A 25,212-nucleotide genomic window follows, 5' to 3' on the forward strand; every position below is an offset into this window, starting at 1 on the left:
GGACTGTAGCCCACTGGGCTCTTCTGTCCATGAGATTCTCCAGGCAAGAATATTGGAGTGGGTTGCCATGTCCTCCTCCAGGGGATTTTCCTGATCCAGGGATTGAACCCACATCTCCTGTGGTTCCTGCATTACAAGCAGTTTCTTTACCACTGAGCCACCAGGGAAGCCCCAAAAGAGCTATAGTTAAGGCCAAAAGTCACTGTACTTCAGTGCCTAATATATAGTAGGTTAAATGTACTCACCCACTGCCAACACCCACTGCCATCCTTAAACATTAGCATACCTTTGAATTTTGAATTGAAAGTGTGTCTCCTATGGACAGCATACAGTTGGATCTTGTTTCGTTTATCTGACAGACACTGCCTTTGGATTGGATTGTCTAATCCTTTTATATTTACAGTTAGTATTGATATGGTTGAATTTACATCTACCATTTTGTTTTGTTTCCCATATGCCTCTGGTATCTTTTGTTCCTATTTGCCTCTTTACTACATTTTATTATAGTAAGTGGATATTTTCTAATGTATTATTTTCATTTCTTTAATGATATTTTAATTTTTTTTATTTTAGTTTTCTTCTTAAGGCTTATATGAAGTCATTAATGGCTCTAGAACTTAACAAAATACCCCTTAATTTATCAGAATCTACTTCAGATATACTAACTTAATTCCAGTAAGATATAAAAGCCTTTTTCCTTCTATAGTTCCATTCCTTACCCCTATTTTGTGCTATTACTGCTATACATATTATGTCCATATATGTTAGAAACCAAACAACACATTGTTATAATTATTGGTTTGTATAATCTTATCTTTTAAAGAAGCTGAGAGATAAAATGAAAGCAAGTATATATTTATAGTTGTTTTTTTTTTAAGACATCATGGTATTGGCTTGTTATTTATTTATTTATTTAGTATTATTCTTTTTTTTTTTTAAACTTTATAATATTGTATTGGTTTTGCCATACATCAACATGAATCCGCCATGGGTGTACACGTGTTCCCAATCCTGAACCCCCCTCCCACCTCCCTCCCCATTATTTATTTATAATATTTATTTGGCTGTGCAGGCTGCCGTCTATGGGGTCACACAGAGTCGGACACGACTGAAGTGACTCAGCAGCAGCAGCAGCTGGGTCTTAGCTGCAGCACACAGAATCTTGGTTGCAGCATGTGGGATCTAGTTCCCTGATCAAATCTGGCCCCCTGCATTGGGAGTGTGGAGTCTTAGCCACTGGACCACCAGGGAAGTCCCTGTAGTTTGTTGCATAATCCTTCTTATTTATCATTTTTGGTTCTCTTCATTTCTCCCTGAGGATTTGACTTAGCGTTTGGTATTATTTCCTTGCTGCATACCCTCACAATTTAACTCCTTTATTAAACATAGAGTTCTAGAGAAATAACTGTGCTTTCTCTGATTCAGTTTAAGATCTTTGTCAATAAACTTTAACCTCATATCTTCGCATCCAAAATAAGAATATCTGGGTGCTAGCTCTTCCACATACAGGAAGACAAATACAAATATATCATTATTCTTACTGAATCTCATTCTTAATCCTGTCTCTCATAAACATACTTTTAAAACATGAAAAAAAATCAGAGGTCTTTTTGTGGACACTGGCTTATTTGGACAAACGTAATAGAATATTCTTTGACTCTTCAGGCTAAAAGAGTTTTCTGGGAAAAGATGAAATTAGTTTTTTGGAGGTTTCTGCCTTTGGCTCTTCTTTCCCTTTAGTTTTTGGGAATTTTGATAAGCAACTGCACTGTCCCCTAACACACTATGCTTTTTAATTTCAAACACTCTAGGACTGGTGACAGATTTCCCAGTTTCTCCAAAATAAGGCCTGTTTCCACCTCTAGCAGTGTTTGCAGTGAGATAAAGAGGTGGGGGAGGGGAGAAGGCATGTTTCCCTTGGGCTTAGTGTTTCTCCTCAGAGAGAGGCCATGCTGAACCAAGGGTTTAACAGTGGTTCCTGAACTCTTCATCTGTGGGCTATTTACCTGCTGCCTAGTTACAATGCAGGTTCTGACTTAGTAGACGGAGGGTGCAGCCTGGGGATCTGCAATTCTAATAAGCTCCCAGGCGACACAGATGTTACTGGTGGTTGGGGGTCCAAACTTTGAGTAGCAATGGCTACTAGGGCACTCATTCTCAAAACTTCCTGCACACTGTAATCATCTGTTTTTTTTTGTTTGTTTGTTTTCTGTTTTTAATTCCTGATACCTGGAGCTCATGTTCAAAGATTCTAATTTGATTGATTGTGATTTTAATCATCATGTGGAGACAGGTTTGAGAACTACTGGGAGTTACAAGTAAAAGTGCAAGAGACTGTGGTCAAGCCAGGAATATCTTGGCTCAGTTTGTGCATCACCAAAACCCAAGTCAGAATCATTCCGTAGCTGAGTCTCTTCTTTGCTAGCATGTCCTGCCCATGGCTACCAGGTAAATCTAATTTCTCTCTCTCTTTTTTTTTTTTAAACATCTTTCCCTGTTCAGTTCAACATCAGTACAACTGTAGCCAGATATCTTTATAGCCATGGCTTACTAACACCATTATCTGCCAGGGTGCAGGCAATAAAGGGATGCAAGTACAGTATTTGGAAACAATCGAGAGACTGAATATACAGATGGACAGTGGCCAGATCGTATATAACAAAAGAACTTTGATCCACAGTTTCTGCAGCATCCAGCTCAGCAAGCCAAACCATAACGTCTATAGCCATCGACCCAGAACATCAGGACTTGGTCCCTGACTGCCAGCTTCCCTGTTTTTTGCCCTGACTTCCAACCCAAGATCAACCAGAGTAAGCCAAGAATGCTCCCTGAACCAATCACATTATATGCCCTGCTTCTAATTATTGTCCCCCAATTTGCCCGTGTCCACACACTCCCATCAGGGCATACGTAGAATCTTATTTTTCACAAGAAAACCTCCCCCTCCTGTCCCTGTCTTTTAATCTCTGTAAGAGACAGTGGCTGACTCCCTTGCTCTGAATAAAGAGCCTCTGTCTGTTCTCTTTTGGGTGATCTTCACTGATGTCCACATAATAATAAAACCAAGAGTCAGTTTGCTTTTTATTATCACCATGCACCAGTGATTCAAAATCATTTCAGTGAAATAGTACTCTTTGGCTAGTGCTTCTCTGGTGGCTCAGATGGTAAAGAATCTGCCTGCAATCCAGGAGACGGGCTCCATCCCTGGGTTGGGAAGATCCCCTGGAGAAGGGAATGGCACTACCCACTCCTGTATTCTTGCCTACAGAACCCTACAGACAGGGGAGCCTGGCGGGCTACAGTCCATGGGGTCACAAAGAGTCAGACGTGACTGAGCGACTAATGCTTTAGGCAAGGATGGAACACTCACATCACCCTGGCCCCTGATGATGTCGCTGCTTTCTAGGCACTTTTCCTGCTAGTTTTTGAAACTCAGCTCAGTATCCAGCCCTGGAACTCCAGGGCAGCTCCCCTCTTCCTGAACTGGCTGCCCCTCAGCCTCCTGTCTCCACCACAGGGGCTCCTCCACTTCCAAAGACCTTCTTCAGCTTCAGTTCTAACATTTCAAGATCACTTCTTTTTCTGGGAGGTCATGACCTCTGACTCACTCCCCCTCCTTTGTTCCCAGCAACTCCCCCACTTCCCACACCAACCCATAGGCCTGGCTCCAAACCTCAGCTTTTCACCTTGGGATCTGTTGTTCTGTTTCCTGTCAATTGATCCCTGGCCCACTGAAAATTCACATTTATAGCATTGTATAATTAACATGGGATGGAGGCGTGGGTGCTTCCTAGGTGACTCAGTGGTAAAGAATCCGCCTATTGCAGGAGATGCTGGAGACGTGAGTTTGATCACTGGGTTGGGTTGGGAAGATTCCCTGGAGTAGGAAATGGCAACCCGCTCCAGTATTCTTGCCTGGAAATTTCCATGGACAGAGGAGCCTGGTGGGCTACAGTCTATGGGGTCGCAAAGAGTCGGACATGACTGAGAGACTGAGCACAACACAGCAACAAACCAAGAGGCTCTTTTCTATGAAAAAAAGTGCATGTGCATTCTCCATTAGTAAAATGTGCTATTTAAACTCAAAATACAGTTAACAGGCTGCTTTCAAACCAGAGTATCAGTTTCTGATAGGGCACATTAAGCCTGTAATTACAGTTGCTGCTGCTAAGTCGCTTCAATCGTGTCCGACTCTGTGCGACCCCATAGACTGCAGCCTACCAGGCTTCTCCGTCCCTGGGATTCTCCAGGCAAGAACACTGGAGTGGGTTGCCATTTCCTTCTCTAATGCATGAAAGTGGAGAGTGAAAGTGAAGTTGCTCAGTCATGTCTGACTCTTCGAGACCCCATGGACTGCAGCCTACCAGGCTCCTCCATCCATGGGATTTTCTGGGCAACAGTACTGGAGTGGGGTGCCATTGCCTTCTCCCGTAATTACAGTTAGAGTTTTTATAAAGCCACTTACCTTGACTGCTCAGTTTTGCCTGTGTCTCCCTCCCCAACACCACCTACCCTCACCCCCAAAATGCATCCATCCACATTCTTCACCTTTCTGCTGTGTATTGAAGACTTGCACGTGGTAAAGTCTCAGTTCAGTTCAGTCGCTCAGTCGTGTCCGACTCTTTTCGACCCCATGAACCGCAGCACGCCAGGCCTCCCTGTCCAACACCAACTCCCGGAGTCCACCCAAACCCATGTCCATCAAGTTGGTGATGCCATCCAGCCATCTCATCCTCTGTCGTCCCCTTCTCCTCCTGACCTCAATCTTTCCCAGCATCAGGGTCTTTTCAAATGAGTCTATTTTTCCTATCATCTTGACTATGAATCAAAATAGAGCAGGAAAGTAATAATAGTAAAGTGTTAAGAAAAATGATCTAAATTTTGGAAATATGGCCAGGAGGGTTCAGACTCTCCCTTCAATGTCATTAACTCTGAGCTGCTTAACAAGCTCACCCCAGGACTATGTACATGGTGTGGGAAGTTACCTTTGTGTGACTTGCTATTTACTCTTTATTAAATAGGATCCCGGATTCTGTGAAGTTACGTGTTAACATGTATATGTTGCCATATACATATGAGATGCTAATCATCCCATATGGGTGGGAAAGATAAAGATAACCCCAAAGATTTTTATAAAAGAGTTTTATTGCCTTGAAGGACTTTGAACAGTTTCATATGTAAACTAGTAATCTCCTTCGGACTTTCTTCTTCTTTAATGCCTGTAAGTACATAGTTCCTTCAATTCTCCTTGAAATACCTTTATAGTGTCATTGATTCCATCATGAATGTTATTGGCTTAAATCTTTGACATGAGCCATGTTTTTAACTGTTTAGAAATTATATTTTGAGAAGAGTTCAGAAAAGTCAGCACACAAGGCCAGTCAGTCATGGTAGATGTGGTGAAGGTGAGAATCTAGGTTCAACAGATTAGAACAGTTCTTCTAATCCTTTCATAGATTCCTCCATCCAGAGTTGGATTTTTGTCTGTGTGTGTTTTCCAACATACTATTAACTTCACTTCAGGAACCATATCCATGGAAAAGCTTTTCCACAACGTTCCTTAGAAGAGGAATCTGAAAATGCAGATGACATTTGTGGCCTCAAACCTGTCTGGCACAGCACTGGTGGGATGCCTAGGGGTTACAACAGTGACTTGTACCCAATGAAAGCTGCCCTGGAATATGGGGGGAAGGTGTCCGTGGGGCTGGCCCACCATTTCTCAGAGAGCAAAATAGGACAGGTAACTAGCTTTTCCAAATTGATGAAGAATAAAGCAGACTGAGTCAAGGCTCAGTGTCAGCCTCAAAGACATATGTTAGACTAGAAGATATTTCATAACAGTCTGGAAAAGTCTAGACACCCAGCAAGTTCTAATATCCAACCCAGGAGAAATCTTAGCCTCCATGAAGGGGAACATACTTGCCTGTGAAATTTGTTGGCAGTAAAATATTTGAACAGCTGGGGCCCTGGGTATAGTTCTGACATTGGGTGTTTTATACAAAGGAGCCTTTTTGTTTTCCCCACTCAGAAAAGGGGAAAGATATTTTCATGTTTTTATTTAAAAAGTTGTTATTTTTACTAGGTCAGTTGGTCTGCTTGTTTTCTGGCTTCATATTTAACAAAATTTCTTATCATTAACTATGTGTTTTCAGTCATCTAGCATATATTTAAGTGGCTTTTTCTAATTTGAAAAGGTATTTGCTTTTTTGAAGATACTGTAAGGCATGTTTGCCTCATCAGTATAGTATCGGCATTCAGGCTGCTGTTTGCGCTGTGGTCCACTATTTTATGTGCTATTTCATATTTAACCAGATCTGAAGTGTTGAATCTATCTATCTATATAAACTACTGAGAAGGTATAGACTGATAGTATTGATCTCAATCATTAAGATCTCAAACATTATGGAGGATTTTTCATTTTGTTTTGGTTTGAAACATTATGGTGACTGAGTGAGAACATAAATTAAGTGAAAATCTTATTTTAAAAAGTCTCCTTTGCTAAAAATACCCAGAGTCATTCCATATTTTGATAACTCTTACACGAAGCTATTTTGCAGTTACTAGCAGAAATGCAAAAGGATTATCCAGGGCCTAGAAAAATACCATTATAATTGTTGGATGAATTTTCTTAAATAATAAAAACAACCCAAGTGGTCAGTTTGTACATAGTTTGTTTTGCCTTAGTCTAAGAATTTATCTGTACCAAAATAAATCTGGAAAGCAGAGCTGAGGAATCGAGCTGGTCAGGGTTTTACTATTACATCTCTGAAGGGCTAAATGATGACTTCCTTTTCTCTTTCACCTGATAAAGGTTTCCTGAGCAGGGGTCTCCCCACCCCTATGATCAGTCCCTAGATCAGAAGTGTGTTCCCCATCCCCACCCCCAGATACTCACTGCTTTCTGAGCCAGTAACAGGCTCGAAAACAGTCTTGCCCTGGCCTTTTCTCCTACATACCAGTGCTATCTGTCAGCAAAGAAACCCAGAGAGGAATATAAAGAAACTAAATGTACAGTATTTTCCTTAAATGGCTTTAATGCTGGTTATTTTGCAATAGATTGAGAAAATCTCTCTGAAAAACTGCTTCTCCCTTTTGGAGGTTTTAGCTCAGGCCATTCCCTTGCATTTTCTGGAACATTACATCTTCAAAGAACTGAACATGCTTGCTCTGCTGAAAAGCTCCACGGTCGGCCTTACCTCCTCTGGCTCTCGTGCTTCTTCTGACACTCAAAATTACTTGTTCTACCTCTGAAAGACCTTCACTTGCTGCTTCTCATTGGGTTTGTAAATGATGCATTTACTGAAGAAGAGAAACTTGCCTGCCTTCTCCTTTAGCCCAGCTGTAAGGCCGAGATTAATGGCCCTTCATAAAGGGTGTGTTCCTATATCTGTCATACCTGTCCATTCTGACCCCATAACACACATAGTGAAAGTGAGTGGGAGCAAGTCAGCATCAAGTGAGTCTGTTCTTTCAAAGAGCTCGCTTTGTTGTGTTTGTCTTGAACCAGCGGAAGCGCTACGCTGCCCCTTCCAGTCCTGAGGTGCCCCTTCCGGTTCTGAGGTGCCCCTCACCTGGCCCACACCTGTCCCCTCCCTCAGGCCAGGCTGCTGTGCCCTGGGGGCCCCCAAGCTCCTTGTCAGTTGGTGGCTGTTTTATCTTCTGATGGGCCCTCCCTTCTCACAGTCCTTTGAGCTTTTCAGGAGAATCCTGGATTCCTCTCACTCTGCCCAGATTCCTAGAAGAAAGGCTGACCTTCAACTTCCAGGGCAGTACTTCAGTTTCTCGGCCATGCTATCCACTGTGGTAGCCATGAGCCTTACTGAGCATCTGAAAGGCCGCCAGTCTGCATAAGATGTGTGATAAGTGTAAAATTCTTTCCACATTCCAAAGACCTCATACAAAATAAATAAAAGAACATCACATACCTCAACACTTTTTACATTGATTAAATGTTGAAGGGATAATATTTTGCAGGTATTGGGTTACATAAAATGTATTATTAACAATAACCTCTATATAAAATGGGCTTCCCTAATGACCCAGATGGTAAAGAATCTGCCTGAAATGCAGGAGATCCAGGTTCGATCCCTGGGTTGGGAAGATTCCCCTGGAGAAAGGAATGGCTAGCCACTCCAATATTCTTGCCTGGAGAATCCCATGGACAGAGGAGCCTGGTGGGCAATGATGGTCCATAGGGTCACAAAGAGTCGGACACGACTGAGTGACAAACACAACTGTATAAAATAGATCACTAACAAGGACCTAGCACAGGGAACTATATTCAGTATCTTGTAATAATCTATAATGGAAAAGAACCTGAAAAAGAATAGATAAGTATACGTATGCCTGAATCACTGCTGTACACCTGAAACATCGTAAATCAATTATACTTCAATTTTTAAAAAATAGAAAAATAAAATGATGACAATTAAAAAAAAACATTAACCTCACCACTTTCCTTTTACTTTTTTGAAAAATGTGGCTGCTAGACATTTCAAATTTTATATTTGGTATGCATTTGTGGCTCGCCTTCTATTCCCATTTGGTAGAGTCAAACTAGGCACATACTGTTGCCAGGTATTTTGAAACTCTGGATCTATATGTTTTTAAGAGTAAGAAATAGATTACCAAGAACATATAGTCTATTGAGGGAGAAGGGATTATAAAACAATCATGGTAAATGAGAAGAGTGCTAGAACAGATATAGGTATACAGCTCTATTGGAACCAATGAGAATATACTTCTGCCAGTGGTTATCAGAGGAAGCATCAAGTGGAAGCTCTGAGTGAGGGAGCCGACTGAAGTCCAAAAGAGGTGGAGGTGGAAAATGCCTTTTGGGACAAATGATAGAGCTCCATGAGGCCATGGGAGCTAAGACTGCAGAGGTGTGATGGGACCAGTTGATGGATCTGGCTCCGGCCCTGGTGATTCAGCTCAGAGGACTAGATGATGGTGGGAGTAGATGACAGGGCCACAGGGGCCCTGGGTAGATAAGGCCACAGTCCTGCCAACCACGGAAGCAGGAGAGCGGAGTTTTGGTGGTGATGCTGGAGCAGGGCAGGGCTCAGCGCAGAGGCTGTTATGGAAGGAGGGGTGGATTGCTGAGGGTCTCAGCCCCCCGTGCTGCGTCAGTCTTGACCGTGGTCATGTGCATCTCTTTGGGCGTACCTGCTGAGCACTGCCAGGGAGCAGGAGCCTGAGAGCTTGCTAATGCAAGGGTTTTCTGCAAGGGTTTGCACGTCTGCTCTTTGCCAGCAGAGCTGCATTTGCATGGGAAACTATAGCAGAAACAATGACCTAGTTCATCTGCCTTAAGGCTGGCTGTCCTGCCAAGGCAGAATGCTGGACATTTATTCAAAGTGAAAACACATTGTCCAATTAAACGCCTTACTTGTCAGAACCTTCACCTCTGTAGTTACAGAGCACATATATTTTCTTCCCTCTTGAAACCCAAAGTCAAAATGTTGGAGGACCCTCTCTGCCAAGGGGTGTTGCCTGGGACCCCCAGGACTGGACCCCAAATAGCAGCCAACTCCCTGTCTGTGCGCCCAGCACTAACACTCCCGTTCTTGTTGGCTTCACCGTCACATTGGGGAGGGCACAGGTGGTTTGGGGTAGAGGAAGCTTAGAGAGGAGAAATGTCTTACTCCAAAAATATCAACATTTGGGACTATGGTTATTTTATACAGAAAACACTACCAAGCCAAGGCCACAGCCTTGATTCTCTGCTAGATTTTTGCCGCATGGGGTTACACTGGGAACTTTAAAAAAAATAAAATAACAGCAATGAAGAGCCGCACCCCTGGAGACTCTGATTTAATTGGTCTGAGGTTTTTTTTTTTTTTTGAGAGCTCCCTAGGTGATTTCAGTGTGCAGCTAAAGTTGAAAACCACTAGGTTAGATTTTTTAAGTCCACTTTTTTTTTTTTTTGCTGTTGACTTAGCACTAATTTTCTGCTTAAAGTGGGAGAAGGGAAAATTGAGGCTACTGACTCAAGGTTCGGGAAAGCCAGTGGGCAAGTACACAGCAGTTGAGTACGGAGAGCCTTCGGTGTGTCTTGGCGTGAGAAAACACAACAGTAGAAGGAAACCTCCCTTGGGGCAGGCTCCTCACTGGCTCAGCTGCTCTGCTGTTCCGCAAGAGCATAGCTATTGTCCTGAAAGAGCCAGCAAGAGACAACTGCTTTGCTCCTGTTTCTCTAAGGCTATGTTTCTCAAGTAGATCACTTGGGGCAGAGGGGGTTGGTCTTCTTAAGACAGATTGCTAGATCCCACTCCCAGAGCTCCAGGTTCAATTGATGGAGTAGGGCTAGAAAATTTGCATATCTAACAAGCTCCTGGGGGGTGCTGATGTTGCTTGTCCCTGGAAGGCAAGGGAGAAGAGGATCACTTTAAACGAAAATGCAGCAGAGAGGAGCAGGCTTTTTCAGTGAGCACCTACTATGTGCCTGGTTCCAGGTGAGACCTGGGAATACAGGGGTGAAACCACAGCTTGGGCCCCCCATCACTTGGCAGTCCAGAGACCCATGGACACCTCGTTATATTTTGGTAGGTTCTGAGGAAGGGACCTCCATTTGCTTCTTGGAGATGTACAAGGCTAGGAAGAGTATGGCTCCCACCTTTAGACTATCAAAAAGCCAAACCGCAAGTTCCAATTTTCCTTGAATTCATAAGACGGTGAGGTCACAGGTCAAAGAACTAACCCAAAATGAAAGGCCAGACAGATGCCTGCAGGAAGAGACAAGACAGAAGCTCTTGCTTACCTAGGGCAGATGCTGCAAGACAGGGGTCAGAATTCGCTAGAGTTCTTTTCAGTTTGTAAAATTATTTGCACTGAGGTCCCATGTAGGTTTGGGGCCACAATTTGAAGTCCCTTTTGAGACGAGGCCCCCAACTCTGCCACTTCCAACTTCCCCAAATGACAGCCCAGCCATAGGGGGATGTGAACAGTACCCAAACCTTCCACTGTAACGGGATCCTTTAAGCCAGCCATGAAACTGAAGGAGTTTTAACGTTGGAGAAAGCCCTTGGTTTGGTGGCCAAAAGGGTCAAAGGGCCAAAAGGCCAGTCAACAGCAGCCTTGCTAATGCTGCAAATGGTATTTGTGTCAGCAAAGCGTCTGAGACCTGGAAACTGGGTCACAACCTTAGGGAGCAACAAGGATTTTTGTTATTATTATTATTTATTATTGGTTAGCATAGTTGATTAACAATGTCGTGTTAGTTTCAGGTGTACAGCAAAGTGGTTCAGTTATCTATATAGATGTTTCTAGTCTTTTTCAAGTTCTTTTCCCATTTAGATTATTACAGAGTACTGAGCAGATTTCCCTTTTCTTTTTGTCAACAATTTCTGCCACGGGTGGGCTTGTCCCTTGGCAGATCAGGGGACATCTGCAGGGCTTTTTTCTCCTGTTTCCATTTTAGCACAATCCTATGCCGAGCCTCAGAGTAAATTCAAACTAAATTTTCTAACAATAAAAGAAGCCAAGTGAATAAAGTCTTTTAAAAATTGCCAATCGTTGGGAGACTCCTGTATCTTTTTCTGTACATAAAAGTTATAGTCCTGTAGGTCTGAGATAAAACTAGAATGTTATTGGAAGTTTTGAAATAAGACAATATTTTTACTGCCCTTTCTGAAATCTTTCATATGAAGCCCATGAGTGTATATCATTTTTCTTTCCTAGGGACTTTTGGATAACATCAAAGAGTTCAATGAAAAAAATGTTCACCTCCTGAAAATGCTAATAACTAAGATTTGCTGCTTCTTAATATTAGTCCAACAGGAGTCAGGCTAACTTGAGAGGAGAAGGGTAATTCTTCACCTACTTTATGGTCCTTATTTATTATATCTTCTTCTTCATAGTTTTCAGCCGGGTCTCTCTCTGGCCTATATTGACTGGTGTGTGTGGTGTGGTGTGGTGTGGAAGTTGCTCAGTCATGTCCTCCTCTTTGCGACCCCATGGACTGTAGCCTGCCAGGCTCCTCTGTCAGTGGGATTTCCCAGGCAAGAATACTGGAGTGGGTTGCCATTCTCTTCTCCAGGGGATTTTTCCTACCCAGGGATCGAACCCAGGTCTCCTGTATTGCAGGCAGATTCTTTACCATCTGAGCCACCAGGGAAACCTATATTGACTGGAAAGATGACTAACTCAGCTCTTCCTTTCAGAATTTGTGTGGACAGTTTTTACTTCCTGTGAATCCTTTACTACCGAAACCACCTCTTTTCAGCCATCACAGCTTTGCCCACATGCCAGGAACCTGGGGAGAGACATAGGCCCTGAATTAAGAAACGTTATTTCCTTGGTTGTCAACATAAACTTTCTAGTAGTTCCAGTAATTCATCAGTAATTTATGGCCCTCGTTTCCTAAAGTCCCTTTTGCTGGTGAATTCTTGGTGTTTCTTGGAATCATTCACTTTCAGTCATCTTCCCTTCAAGCTAATTTGAACATCAGAGGGGAATCAAACCCATTTTCTGACTATCTGGAGTTGTCTTTTTAATTCTGTCCCCAAACTGAATTAGCTAGCTGTCCCATGGATTGTCCAAAAAGCAACCTTGGGTTGGATCTGCTGAAGGAGTCTCACAGCTAGAATCTTTATTTTTTAAAAGATATTTATTCATTTGGCTGCACCAGGTCTTCTTTGCAGCACAAAGGATCTTTTTTCTTTGTTTTTTTTTTTTTTTTTTTTAATGCAGACTCATTAGTTGTACCAGAACTCTTAGTTGTGGCATGTGGAATCTAGTTCCCCAACCAGGGATTGAACCCAGGTCCTGTGCATTGAGAGCATGCAGTCTTAGCCATTGGACCACCAGGGAAGTCCCTAAAATTTTAAACTGAACAGTTGTGATCCTAACTCCTAGCCCCATATCCTCACCTCCAAATTAAACTGCCCAGCACACAGATTGACACTTAGTTCCAGAACTCTCCTGGAGCTGGGCAACTTCTTCCCATCAGTAATTAACCCAGGATGTCATGAGCTATCACTGAATTCAAGTTAACCCTTTGTGTCTGCTCTTAAGCTCAGTACTGAAGCTTGGTAATTACTGAGTTGGTATGTGAGATTCGAATGAATACATTCCCTCCACAGTTTCCTGGCAGTTGTCTTACCAATTTGGTTGAAGGAGATCACCTTTGTGAGTAAAAATCATTCAATCTACATGTGCTTTCACCAAAACCAGTGTGACATATGATTTCTTTCCCTTGAACATTCACATGGATTTTTCTAGAAGACCTAAAAGTCTCATGTTCCAGGAGAATACACACACACACACAAATAAATGAGTCACAGAAGAGTATCACTGCATGGGAAAGGAATTACGTTAGTGAAATATTAAACCAAGTATCAGTGTCCATTTGCCCATTCTTGTTAGGATTAAACTGAAAGCTGTTTATCTGCCACTAGTCTCACAGAGATACATTTTGGCTTTACTTTAGAAATACATTTTTGGCACAGTTTCATTGTTTGGGATACAGGATCCGAGACCCCCCCCACAAAAAAGGTCTTTAAGAAGTGTCTAAGAGTTATGGCCCTCAGATCTTTGTCTCTCCTGATGTTTTGGAAACTTGCTTTAAGACAAATAACATAGGCCTGCAGTAGAGGGACAGGAAGGAAGGGGTGCGGTGGGGGCTGAGAGAACAGCCAGGAAGCTGGGGCTAGCAGCTGCTGTGTTTTTGTGAGCAGGGGAATAACTAGACAAGAGTTACAAATGCACGAGTGTAAAATAACAGCACGTCTAAGTGGGGCGGGGTGGCAGTGAGTCCATTTGGTTTGGTTAGTTGCTCAGTTGTGTCCGACTCTTTGCAACCCCGTGGACTGTAGCCCGCCAGGCTTCCCTGTCCTTCACCATCTCCTGGAGCTTGCTTAAACTGCTGTGGGCAAAGGACAATTAAGATCAGTTCACGGAAAGTTCATCAAGAGGAACACAGTGAATGTGCTTGGCAGGGTCCTGATTTCTCCCAAGCGCAGGCTCCTCCTGCTGGGGGTGTGAGAAAAACGTGCTGACGTTTACTCTGTTCTCCTTCTCTGTTGATTTCCGCTCAGCCCTCAGACTGAATACCACTTCTTTTCACTTCTGCTTTTCAACATTAAACCAGGGTGTTGCTTCATGATGACAACAGCTCCACACAAGAGGCCACAGGACAGCCTTTGAGGCCTGAGTGATGCCTGAGTGATGCATCCACCCAGGTTCATCTTTCTGCCTTCTTCCTTGACTCTTGCTCCAAACCCAATGACTGTAAACTACACAAAATGGCTCTCTGTTTATACTTTACTTTTTGAAATTAGAGTCAAGGAAACAGTCCTCTTAGACATTTGCTTCTTCAACATAGACTCCCTAAGTGTGTGTGCTCGCTTGTGTTTGCTTGTTTCCCTTCCCTCTCCCCCCCACCATAGACCTGTTGTTATCCAAATCATAGTGTGAAGAGTATGCTTTAATGGGGAAAATTCCTACTAAAAGGAGTCCTTTGGTGAATTCTTTTTCACAGTGCAATGGATCAAGTGCTGTTTAGTCATTTAATAAAATGATTAAGTCCATAATACATACTAGACACCATTGTAGGCACTGGGTACAACACAGGCAATGAAGTAGACATAAATCCTGCCCTCCTGAAACTTATATTCTGCTAGTGATATAGGGGGAAAAATCAAAGAAGAGAAGTGGGTAGAGAATGGCAGGGGTTATGGTGTTAGTGCAGTTTTATTGAGGTTGGTCCATACCCGTGATGTTTGCAGAGGTGTTTGAGCAAAGAACTGAAGGAGATGGGAGCCAGGTGGATGCCAGGGGGACAGCATTCTTGGAAGATAAAGTAGCAGATACCAGGGCCACAGAGTGAAAGCCTGCCCTGGTGCAATGGCAGAGCTGCATGGATGTTAGGACCGCTGCAGGGAAAAAGGAGGGGAAGCAATACATAAATGAAAGTGTCAGTCGCTCAGTCATGTCTGACTCTTTTGCAACCCTGTGGACTGTAGACCACCAGACTTCTCTGTCCATGGGATTCTTCAGGCAAGAATACTGGAGTGGATTGCCATTCCTTTCTCCAGGGGATCTTCCTGACCCCAGGGATCAAACCTGGGTCTCCAGATTCTTTACCGTCTTAGCCACCAGGGAAGCTTGAACTAATAACTAAAATTTCACAACACAGTGTTCTTTCTCAACTCAATTCTTACCCAAATTATTTTTTTCTTTTTCTCCCCCTCCATAAAGACAAGATCAACAATTTGAGGGGTCAGGAGTCTTATTACTACAAATGTTAAAAATAATAATGCCGTGTTACTGGATCTACTTTTAATTGTTACCTTGAGTATTATCATAATCATGGTCATCACCACCATGACCACCAAAAACACAGTGGCTCCACAGTTTACATCATCTCATTTCACCTTGTGGCAATGCTTGGATAAGTGCTATTTCCCCCATTTTGCAGACAAGGAAACTTTTCACATGCATTATGTGATTTGCCTAAAATTGCTCAGCTAGTAAATGCTAATGGGCTCTGAATGAGAATCCCAGTATTATTTTTGCTGTATCAGACTACTTCAGTGCCAGCAGCATCGCATATACCTACTCCTAGCATCTCCTACTGTCTATAGTTTCTCCCTTTTGTTGCTGGAAAAGATGAGTTGACCTAACAAGGGAAAAGTAGATCAAATGATAACTCGGATTACAGTGGTATGTATCATAGCAAAAAATGAGAAACAACCTGAAGGTCCAAGAATGAGAAATGGATAGGGTTGGTAGGGAGTATAACCACTGCCCAAAGATGTCTGATTCCTAGAACTTGTGAATATGTCGCCCACTTGGCAAATGGGGATTGAGGTTGCAGATGGAATTAAGATTGCATATCAGGGAGATTCTGAGTGGGTTCACAGTAATCACAGGGGTCCTTAAAAGGAGAAGAGGAAGAAAGTGACAGCTGCAGTATTGCTGACTTTGAAAATGGAGGAAGGGTCACAAACTGTGGAACAGGAGGCCTCTAGAAGCTAGAAAAAGCCAGGAAACATTGTCCCCTAGAGCCTTCAGAAGGGAACACAGACCTGCCCACACCTGGATTTAGCTGCGTGGAAACCTAGGCTGGACTTCTGACCTCCAGAATTGTCAGATAATAAACCTGTGTTATTGTAAGCTGCTACCACTTTCCTCGTAGCTCAGTTGGTAAAGAATCCACCTGCAATGCAGGAGACCTGGGTTCAATCCCTGGGTTGGGAAGATCCCCTGGCGAACAAAATGGCAAGTGACTCCAGTATTCTTGCCTGGAGAATCCCATGGACAGAAGAGACTGGCAGACTATAGTCCATGGGGTCATAAGAGTCGGACACAACTGAGCGACTTCACCACCACCATTGTAAGCTGCTAAGTTTATGGTGATTTCTTAGAGCAGCTATAGACAAATCAATAAAGTCAGTCAACAGGAACTGTATACTTGAGGGTCTTCCATGTAGACATTTAAATGATATGTGTGAGGTCTGAGTGATAACGTGGCAAATATTTAGGATCAACATTTACAAAGCAGTATGTAGACATATATACACAATGTGGTTAAAACTAAGTTTGAAAAAGAAAGAAACCAGAACCTCAGTTCAGTGAATATAGAATTTGGGAGAGAATTCACAGGAATGTGAACAATGAGTCATACAAGGGATGGAATGGTGCTGATTCATTTTCTTTTCTTGCAACTTTTATGCATTTGCCAAATTTCCTTTAATGGGCCTATAATGGCACCCCACTCCAGTACTCTTGCCTGGAAAATCCCATGGATGGAGGAGCCTGGTAGGCTGCAGTCCATGGGGTCGCTAAGAGTCAGACACGACTGAGCGACTTCACTTTCACTTTTCACTTTCACGCATTGGAGAAGGAAATGGCAACCCACTCCAGTGTTCTTGCCTGGAGAATCCCAGGGATGGGGGAGCCTGGTGAGCTGCCGTCTATGGGGTTGCCCAGAGTTGGACACGACTGAAGTGACTTAGCAGCAGCAGAATGGAAAAAATACTAAATTGAAGTTTGAAATTGATTTATGAAAGTCAAAATCCTGTTCAGTTCAGTTCAGTCACTCAGTTGTGTCCAGCTCTTTGCGACCCCGTGAACTGCAGCACGCCAGGCCTCTCTGTCCATCACCAACCAACTATCGGAGTTGACCCAACCCACGTCCATCGAGTTGGTGATGCCATCCAGCCATCTGATCCTCTGTTGTCCCCTTCTCCTCCTGCCCCTAATCCCTCCCAGCATCAGAGTCTTTTCCAGTGAGTCAAAGTATTAGAGTTTTAGCTTTAGCATCAGTGTTGCCAAGGAATACCCAGGGCTGATCTCCATTAGAATGGACTGGTTGGATCTCCTTACAGTCCATGGGACTCTCAAGAGTCTTCAACACCAAAGTTCAAAAGCATCAATTCTTTGTCGCTCAGCTTTCTTCACAGTCCAACTCTCACATCCATACATGACCACAGGAGAAACCATAGCCTTGACTAGGCGGACCTTTGTTGGCAAAGTAATTTCTCTGCTTTTGAATATGCTATCTAGGTTGGTCATAACTTTCCTTCCAAGAAGTAAGCATCTTTTAATTTCATGGCTGCAATCACCATTTGCAGTGATTTTGGAGCCCCAAAAAATAAAGTCTGACAATGTTTCCACTGTTTCCCCATCTATTTCCCATGAAGTGATGGGACCAGATGCCATGATCTTCGTTTTCTGAATGTTGAGCTTTAAGCCTACTTTTTCACTCTTCTCTTTCACTTTCATTAAGAAGCTTTTTAGTTCCTCTTCACTTTCTGCCATAAGGGTGCTGTCATCTGCATATCTGAGGTTATTGATATTTCTCCCGGCAATCTTGATTCCAGCTTGTGCTTCTTCTGGCCCACCGTTTCTCATGATGTATTCTGCATATAAGTTAAATAAGCAGGGTGACAATATACAGCGTTGACATACTCCTTTTCCTATTTGGAACCAGTCTGCTGATCCATGTCCAGTTCTAACTGTTGCTTCCTGACCTGCATACAGGTATCTCAAGAGGCAGGTCAGGTGATCTGGTATTCCCATCTCTTTCAGAAATTTCCACAGTTTATTGTGATCCACAGTCAAAGGCTTTGGCATAGTCAATAAAGCAGAAACAGATGTTTTTCTGGAACTCTCCTGCTTTTTCCATGATCCAGCGGATGTTGGCAATTTGATCTCTGGTTCCTCTGCCTTTTCTAAAACCAGCTTGAACATCTGGAAGTTCACGGTTCACGTACTGCTGAAGCCTGGCTTGGAGAATTTTGAGCATTGCTTTACTAGCGTGTGAGATGAGTGCAACTGTGTGATAGTTTGCGCATTCTTTGGCATTGCCTTTCTTTGGGATTGGAATGAAAACTGACCTTTTCCAGTCCTATGGCCACTGCTGAGTTTTCCCAATTTGCTGGTATATTGAGTGCCGCACTTTCATAGCATCATCTTTCAGGATTTGAAATAGCTCAACTGGAATTCCATCACCTCCACTAGCTTTGTTCGTAGTGATGCTTTCTAAGGCCCACTTGACTTCACATTCCGGGATGTCTGGCTCTAGGTCAGTGATCACACCATCATGATTATCTGAGTCATGAAGATCGTTTTTGTATAGTTCTTCTGTGTATTCTTGCCACCTCTTCTTAATATCTTCTGTTTCTGTTAAGTCCATACCATTTCTGTCCTTTATCGAGCCCATCTTTGCATGAAATATTCCCTTGGTATCTCTAATTTTCTTGAAGAGATCTCTACTCTTTCCCATTATCGAGCCCATCTTTGCATGAAATGTTCCCTTGGTATCTCTAATTTTCTTGAAGAGATCTCTAGTCTTTCCCATTCTGTTGTTTTCCTCTATTTCTTTGCATTGACCACTGAGGAAGGCTTTCTTATCTCTCCTTGCTATTCTTTGGAACTCTGCATTCAGATGCTTATATCTTTCCTTTTCTCCTTTGCTTTTCACTTCTCTTCTTTTCACAGCTATTTGTAAGGCCTCCCCAGACAGCCATTTTGCTTTTTTGCATTTCTTTTCCATGGGGATGGTCTTGATCCCTGTCTCCTGTACAATGTCACGAACCTCCGTCCATTGTTCATCAGGCCCTCTGTCTATCAGATCTAGTCCCTTAAATCTATTTCTCACTTCCACTGTTTAATCATAAGGGATTTGATTTAGGTCATACCTGAATGGTCTAGTGGTTTTCCCTACTTTCTTCAATTTCAGTCTGAATTTGGCAATAAGGAGTTCATGGTCTGAGCCACAGTCAGCTCCTGGTCTTGTTTTTGCTGACTGTATAGAGCTTCTCCATCTTTGGCTGCAAAGAATATAATCAGTCTGATTTCAGTTCAGTGTTGACCATCTGGTGATGTCCATGTGTAGTGTCTTCTCTTGTGTTGTTGGAAGATGGTGTTTGCTATGACCAGTGCGATCCCTTGGCAAAACTCTATTAGCCTTTGCCTCACTTCATTCTGTATTCCAAGGCCAAATTTGCCTGTTACTCTAGGTGTTTCTTGACTTCCTACTTTTGCATTCCAGTCCCCTATCTTGAAAAGGACATCTTTTTGGCGTGTTAGTTCTAAAAGGTCTTATAGGTCTGCATAGAACCATTCAGCTTCAGCTTCTTCAGCATTACTGGTTGGGGCATAGACTTGGATTACTGTGATATTGAATGGTTTGCCTTGGAAACGAACAGAGATCATTTTGTCGTTTTCAAGATTGCATCCAAGTACTGCATTTTGGACTCCTTTGTTGACCATGATGGCTACTCCATTTCTTCTAAGGGATTCCTGCCCACAGTAGTAGATGTAATGGGCATCTGAGTTAAATTCACCCATTCCAGTCCATTTTAGTTCTCTGATTCCTAGAATGTCAATGTTCACTCTTGCCATCTCCTGTTTGACCACTTCCAGTTTGCCTTGATTCATGGACCTAACATTCCAGGTTCCTATGCAATATTGCTCTTTACAGCATCAGACCTTGCTTCCATCACCAGTCACATCCACAACTGGGTATTGTTTTTGCTTTGGCTCCATCCCTTCATTCTTTCTGGAGTTATTTCTCCACTGATCTCCAGTAGCATATTGGGCACCTACCGACCTGGGGAGTTCCTCTTTCAGTATCCTATCATTTTGCCTTTTCATACTGTTCATGGGGTTCTCAAGGCAAGAATAGTGAAATGGTTTGCCATTCCCTTCTCCAGTGGACCACATTCTGTCAGACCTCTCCACCATGACATGCCCGTCTTGGGTGGCCCCATAGGGCATGGCTTAGTTCCTCTGTCAAGAGAGCCCATCTTAACTGGAACATTGAAATGACTTGATTAGGTCCACTGGAGGGAAAGAAGTCCTCAGACCTGAGTGTTAAGCCAGTGATCAGATTTCATATTAGAAAAGGGAGAAGGCAGAGCAAGGGAACAGAGGTTGCTTGGAATTGGAAGCAAGAAAATGTGGGGTTTGCAGAAGATATTTGAAGGAAAACATGGACCTACAGCATGTTTTCAAAGAATTCAGTGTGTTGTAGGTTGGATGGCTACTTGTTACCCCCAGTTTTCAGCAAAACTGTGCCTTCTCCATGTATGATTGGATTTCATGGGGAAACCAATAAAGGAGGTGAGACTGGTGTCAAGGTTGATTTGGAATTAAAAGTGGGCCAGCCAGTGTAGATGGGGAGAGAGTGCTCAGGTCTGAATCATGTGTCCCTTCACAGCATGGCCGACAACCACCCATGTGCCTTCCACTTCGCTCAGTCTGCGTGCCCCTACCTGGGCGCTTACTGCCTTACTCACCATCTCCCCTTCCTAGGGTAACTCCCAGCCCCTGTGCATGGCATGAAGCATCACCAAATAGCGAGTGTTGGCAGAGCTCTCTTACTCCCTGGAGTTGTAGTTCATGTACAAGACACCCTTAGAGGCCAGCCCTTGGATCACTTGGGATTTGGGCCAGCTTGCTGCAAAGCAACCACTAAACGGATCGCCTGAGAACGCATGGAAGGTTCCTCACCACTGCTGTTCCCTGGGGACTGAGCAGCTACTCATTCTCCAGTGTGAGACAGTTTCAGAGCTGGGAGCCTGCAGTTCCTCAGAGGAGCTGCGGCACTTGGGCTGTGTTCCAAGGCCCAGAAGATGCCAGGAGGGGGTTTTGTTAGATAATCCACTGGGGATCCTACATCCTCCAGGGTGCCCTTGCAATCCGAGCCAACTTAACTCCCCCAGACACTGCAGAAAGAGCTCAGAACTCCTGAAGTGCCCATAAATGAAAACAACGAGTCTTCCCTGGAGATGCTTTGGGCCAAATCCAGCTTTGTTCACAGTGGTCTCTCTAGTGACAGTAGCTTCTTAGGTTTTCTCTAGTCCTGTTCAGTGAACCAGAACTCCCTTGGGGTCACGTGATATCCAGAGGTCTAATGTCTGCAGTGGGTAACAAAATCTGGCTCCAAGGGTGTTCTGGCATAGCTGTAACGATGCGTGTGTGTGTGTGTGTGTGTGTGTGTGTGTGTGTGTTCATGCACACACACAGGTATGTACTTATGCCTGTTAGGCAGGTAGGATTGAATTCAGATTTCGTGGGCCTGAAACTTAGATGATTTTGAGTCTTTCAGAAAAAAGGAGGAGTTCAGAATTAGGCACAAAAATTCAAATATGTTTTTACAATGAGAAAAAAGATTACAAATGTTAACAAGTTAGCAAATAGTGAAAGCATCTCATAATGTAGAAAAATAACATAACTAACTCCCTGACACAGCTCTGTGATTTTTTTCTTACGTATTTTAGCTGTAATTTCTTTGATCAGCTTTTCAAATGACTATGAGTTTGTAATTCTTTTCTGAAGCAGGGATTGAAAGCCTTTCCTCTGTCTAGCATGATTGATTACATTTTTTAAAAAATATTGACAGGTTAGAAATTGATTTTCAGCTTCCTATGTCATTTTCAAGTTGAAATGACATTTACTGCCAAAACTGTCGTGTAAATTTTTAGGATCTGTTGTCAAGTTTAGAAAACCTATCACATTTCTTTCATGTGTAAGCTCTCAGATTTTAGGGCATTTCAAGTTCTTTATACAGTGACTAATCTGAAACATTCTTTGAACTGATGACACTCATTTGTCACTGATGTCCTTATTTACTGCTACATTGAGATTTTTGTGTTAATCATTGTCAATATTAATATTTCTAGTCAAATTGGCATGAAATTTAATTTTCTTCAAATATGCCTATATGATTCACTTCTTTTCCTTAACTGGATTAGCTAACTTTTGATCCAAGAGTCTGCTCGTCACTTCTATTCAAAATGTATTTCTTAAAAAAAAAAAAAAATGTATTTCTTCCTTTTCATGTATTATTGATTTTGTTATGATCTAAAAGAATCTTTCAGTTATAATTTATTTCTCCCAATCAGTATAATTTCTATTGATTTCAAATATATATCATATGTGTATTTCTACTGAGTTCATATATATCACATTTATTTATCTATGTTTCCTTAATTATACAGTAAAATGACATATGTGAAATATATATTTATATATAATGAAATACATATATAGCATGTTAAAATGTTTCACATATTTGAAAATATATCATACAAAATATATCTTATATATTTTCACTTTATAGTGAGTTTACAATCGTGTCTACTGGACTGTCAATCTATTCCTGATGGGAAAGAATTTCCGTTTTGCTTAGAGTTATTGAGAACTAAATCCTCTACTTATAAGGAAGGTTAGGGTTAGGATTCCATAGACTACTCTCTGGCTTTCTGTACTTCAAGCCTTCTTTCTCCTCCACTACTCCTTACTTCTGGTGCTTCTACATGTGACAGCACGCATTAATATTTTTTGCCTCTGGCCCTCAATGTCATGATTTTCAGGGAGTCCTCCCAGGAGATGGTAGAAGTATCCTTAAAAGCCATTTCTACATCAGGATGGCTTGTAGTAACTTAAATATGAAATACAGATATATCCCACTAAAACCAAACTCTCTCTAATTCAACTCGACCTTCATCAGATTTCAAAAATGCCATGGCCATCTCTAAGGCCACCCCATATAAGAAAGGAAAGTCATAGTGGAAAGACACATTCTTGCAGGGAAGATATATTACTTTTGCAAATTTTATAAAACATACGACCTTGTGAACATGTTGCCTTGAAAGGGGCCATATACGCTGTGGACCCTTAAACTTCCTTGCCTCAGGAGGCAAGAGTAGGTAACCAGACAATGCATGGTACTAGCACTTTATCTAGCTCATGACTGAATCCACCTATGTTTTTGCATCCACATATTTTTTAGTTCACACTCATCCATGCCTTATCTCTTTCACTCATTGTTCCAATATTTCCGATTGAAACAGCTATGCTACAACCATAGTTTAAAGCTACCTATAATAAACAGGTCACAAAGAATTGGACATGACTGAGTGACTGAACTCATTATAAACAGAAACAATTTTTTAGCAAAGAGTTAATTTTCCCAAATGAAGCAAGAGTTTGACTTTTAAGCTGACAAAGAATTTTTATCTGACGACTTCGATAAAGCTACTATTTTGCCAGGAATACAGGAGACCATAAAGGAAATAAAATTACTTGTACAATACCACAATAATAAAAGTTTCTGCTTGTTATGAAAACAAGAGTTCAAGTATAAAAGAAGCCACCAGAAAATTGTTTGAAAAGGCTTTATTCTTCTGAATAACATTGCTTGCCAGTTTGAATAAGATTAGCTTTTCTTTTTAAATCTCATCTAGAAAGCTTTAGAAAATGAATCTAAATTTATTAATCATTGCTGTATCTTTGATCAGTGGCCCAAAAAATCTTAATAAAGAGTCTACTGACATTAGTTGATCCATCACAAGAATAACTATTCTTTGTGTAGATTCATACTGGGAAAAAGTAAACCTGTGTCCTCCCGGTTCTTGATGAATTCTTTCTGGTCTGTGTGTGTGTGTGTGTGTGTGTGTGTGTGTGCTTGCACACATGCGTGCATCTGTGTGTCTTTCTTTCACACGTAACCCAACCAAACACTTCCTTTTCCAAATATTATGATCATCATTATATCTTGCACCAGGGGAATTTTAAGCTTTCTAAAAATAATTTCAATTCTATGGAGTCAGAGTGTTTTTAGTTACGGCTGCACAAACATTGGGGTTTCACATTAGTTCCATTTTGAAATACTCTAAAAGACTCAGAACGTGATGGAAACATGAGAAATGCTTTGGATATTATGTTAACTAAACCTGATTAAACTCAGCTTCTTCAATAGTCAAAGGATAAAATTCTAGTGTTAATGACTGATCTTAGGGGCTTGCTAGGAGCCTCTTTCCTTTCCCTCTTCAACCTCTCTTTGCCTTGAGTCTTTTATTCTGCACTATAACATAAGCCAGGCCTGGCTCCAGCCCCTTGATTAACCCTTTTTCAACCTTTCATCATGAAAAATCCTAAATCTAGGAGTAAGGAGCTAGGTAGGCTCTAGGCAAAAGGTCTGCCTAAGGCAAGTTTACTTTCTTCTCAAGTCAGCTGCTTCTGATTTTGCATTTTTGTATAACTGAATTAAAATATTCTTTCTTGTATATATATATATATATAGTGAGAGATATAAATGGTTTCCCTTATTAGCATTTTGAACCATGCAAAATTAACTTTTCCAATTTGATTCATGTCTTTTATACATACTAGTTTATGAAGACTAGCTACTGAATTCTAATAATTGCATAATTCTAATGATAAAGCTTGGTGGTAAAAATTATTCATGGATACTGCTTAAGGAAAGTACAATCCACCGCTTACTGTTGATATTCGTGGACTCCAAATTAAGCATGTGTGTTGTGACTGATTGCTGCCCCTCCATCCAATTCTCAGGAATCTGTAACAGTAAACATCTGTTTTTTCATGCACAGATCTATGGGTCAGTTCTAGCTTGGTTGGATTCCCCTGGGGTTAGGAGGGCTTGGCTCCAGGCTGCACGTTGTTTTTTTGGTCTGCTCCATATGTTTCTTCATTCTTCTTGGACCAGCAGCTACTTGAGGCACGTTTTTCTCATGGTGAATCATAGGAGCCTAAGAGGTCAAACCCAATCAGTTATGTGCCCTTAAAGCTGTAAAGCTCCAGTCAAGTTTGCAATCTTTCCACTGATTGTTGTTTAGTCACTAAGTCCTGTCTGACTCTTTGCAACCCTATGGACTGTAGCCCGCCAGGCTCCTCTATCCATGGAATTCTCCAGGCAAGAGTACTGGAGTGGGTTGCCATTTCCTTCACTGG

At 42.1% G+C, this 25,212-nt stretch overlaps 1 long non-coding RNA gene across 3 annotated transcripts in view; it reads left to right on the plus strand.

Moving 5' to 3' along the window:
* Positions 1 to 25,212, plus strand: part of LOC147339766 (uncharacterized) — a 137,469-nt gene that overhangs the window by 87,865 nt on the left and 24,392 nt on the right. The window lies entirely within an intron of this gene.

The sequence above is a fragment of the Bos grunniens genome, chromosome X, assembly GCF_055505025.1.
Source record: "Bos grunniens cultivar Pamir isolate PY7600 chromosome X, Bosgru_T2T1.0, whole genome shotgun sequence".
Taxonomy (NCBI): domain Eukaryota; kingdom Metazoa; phylum Chordata; class Mammalia; order Artiodactyla; family Bovidae; genus Bos; species Bos grunniens.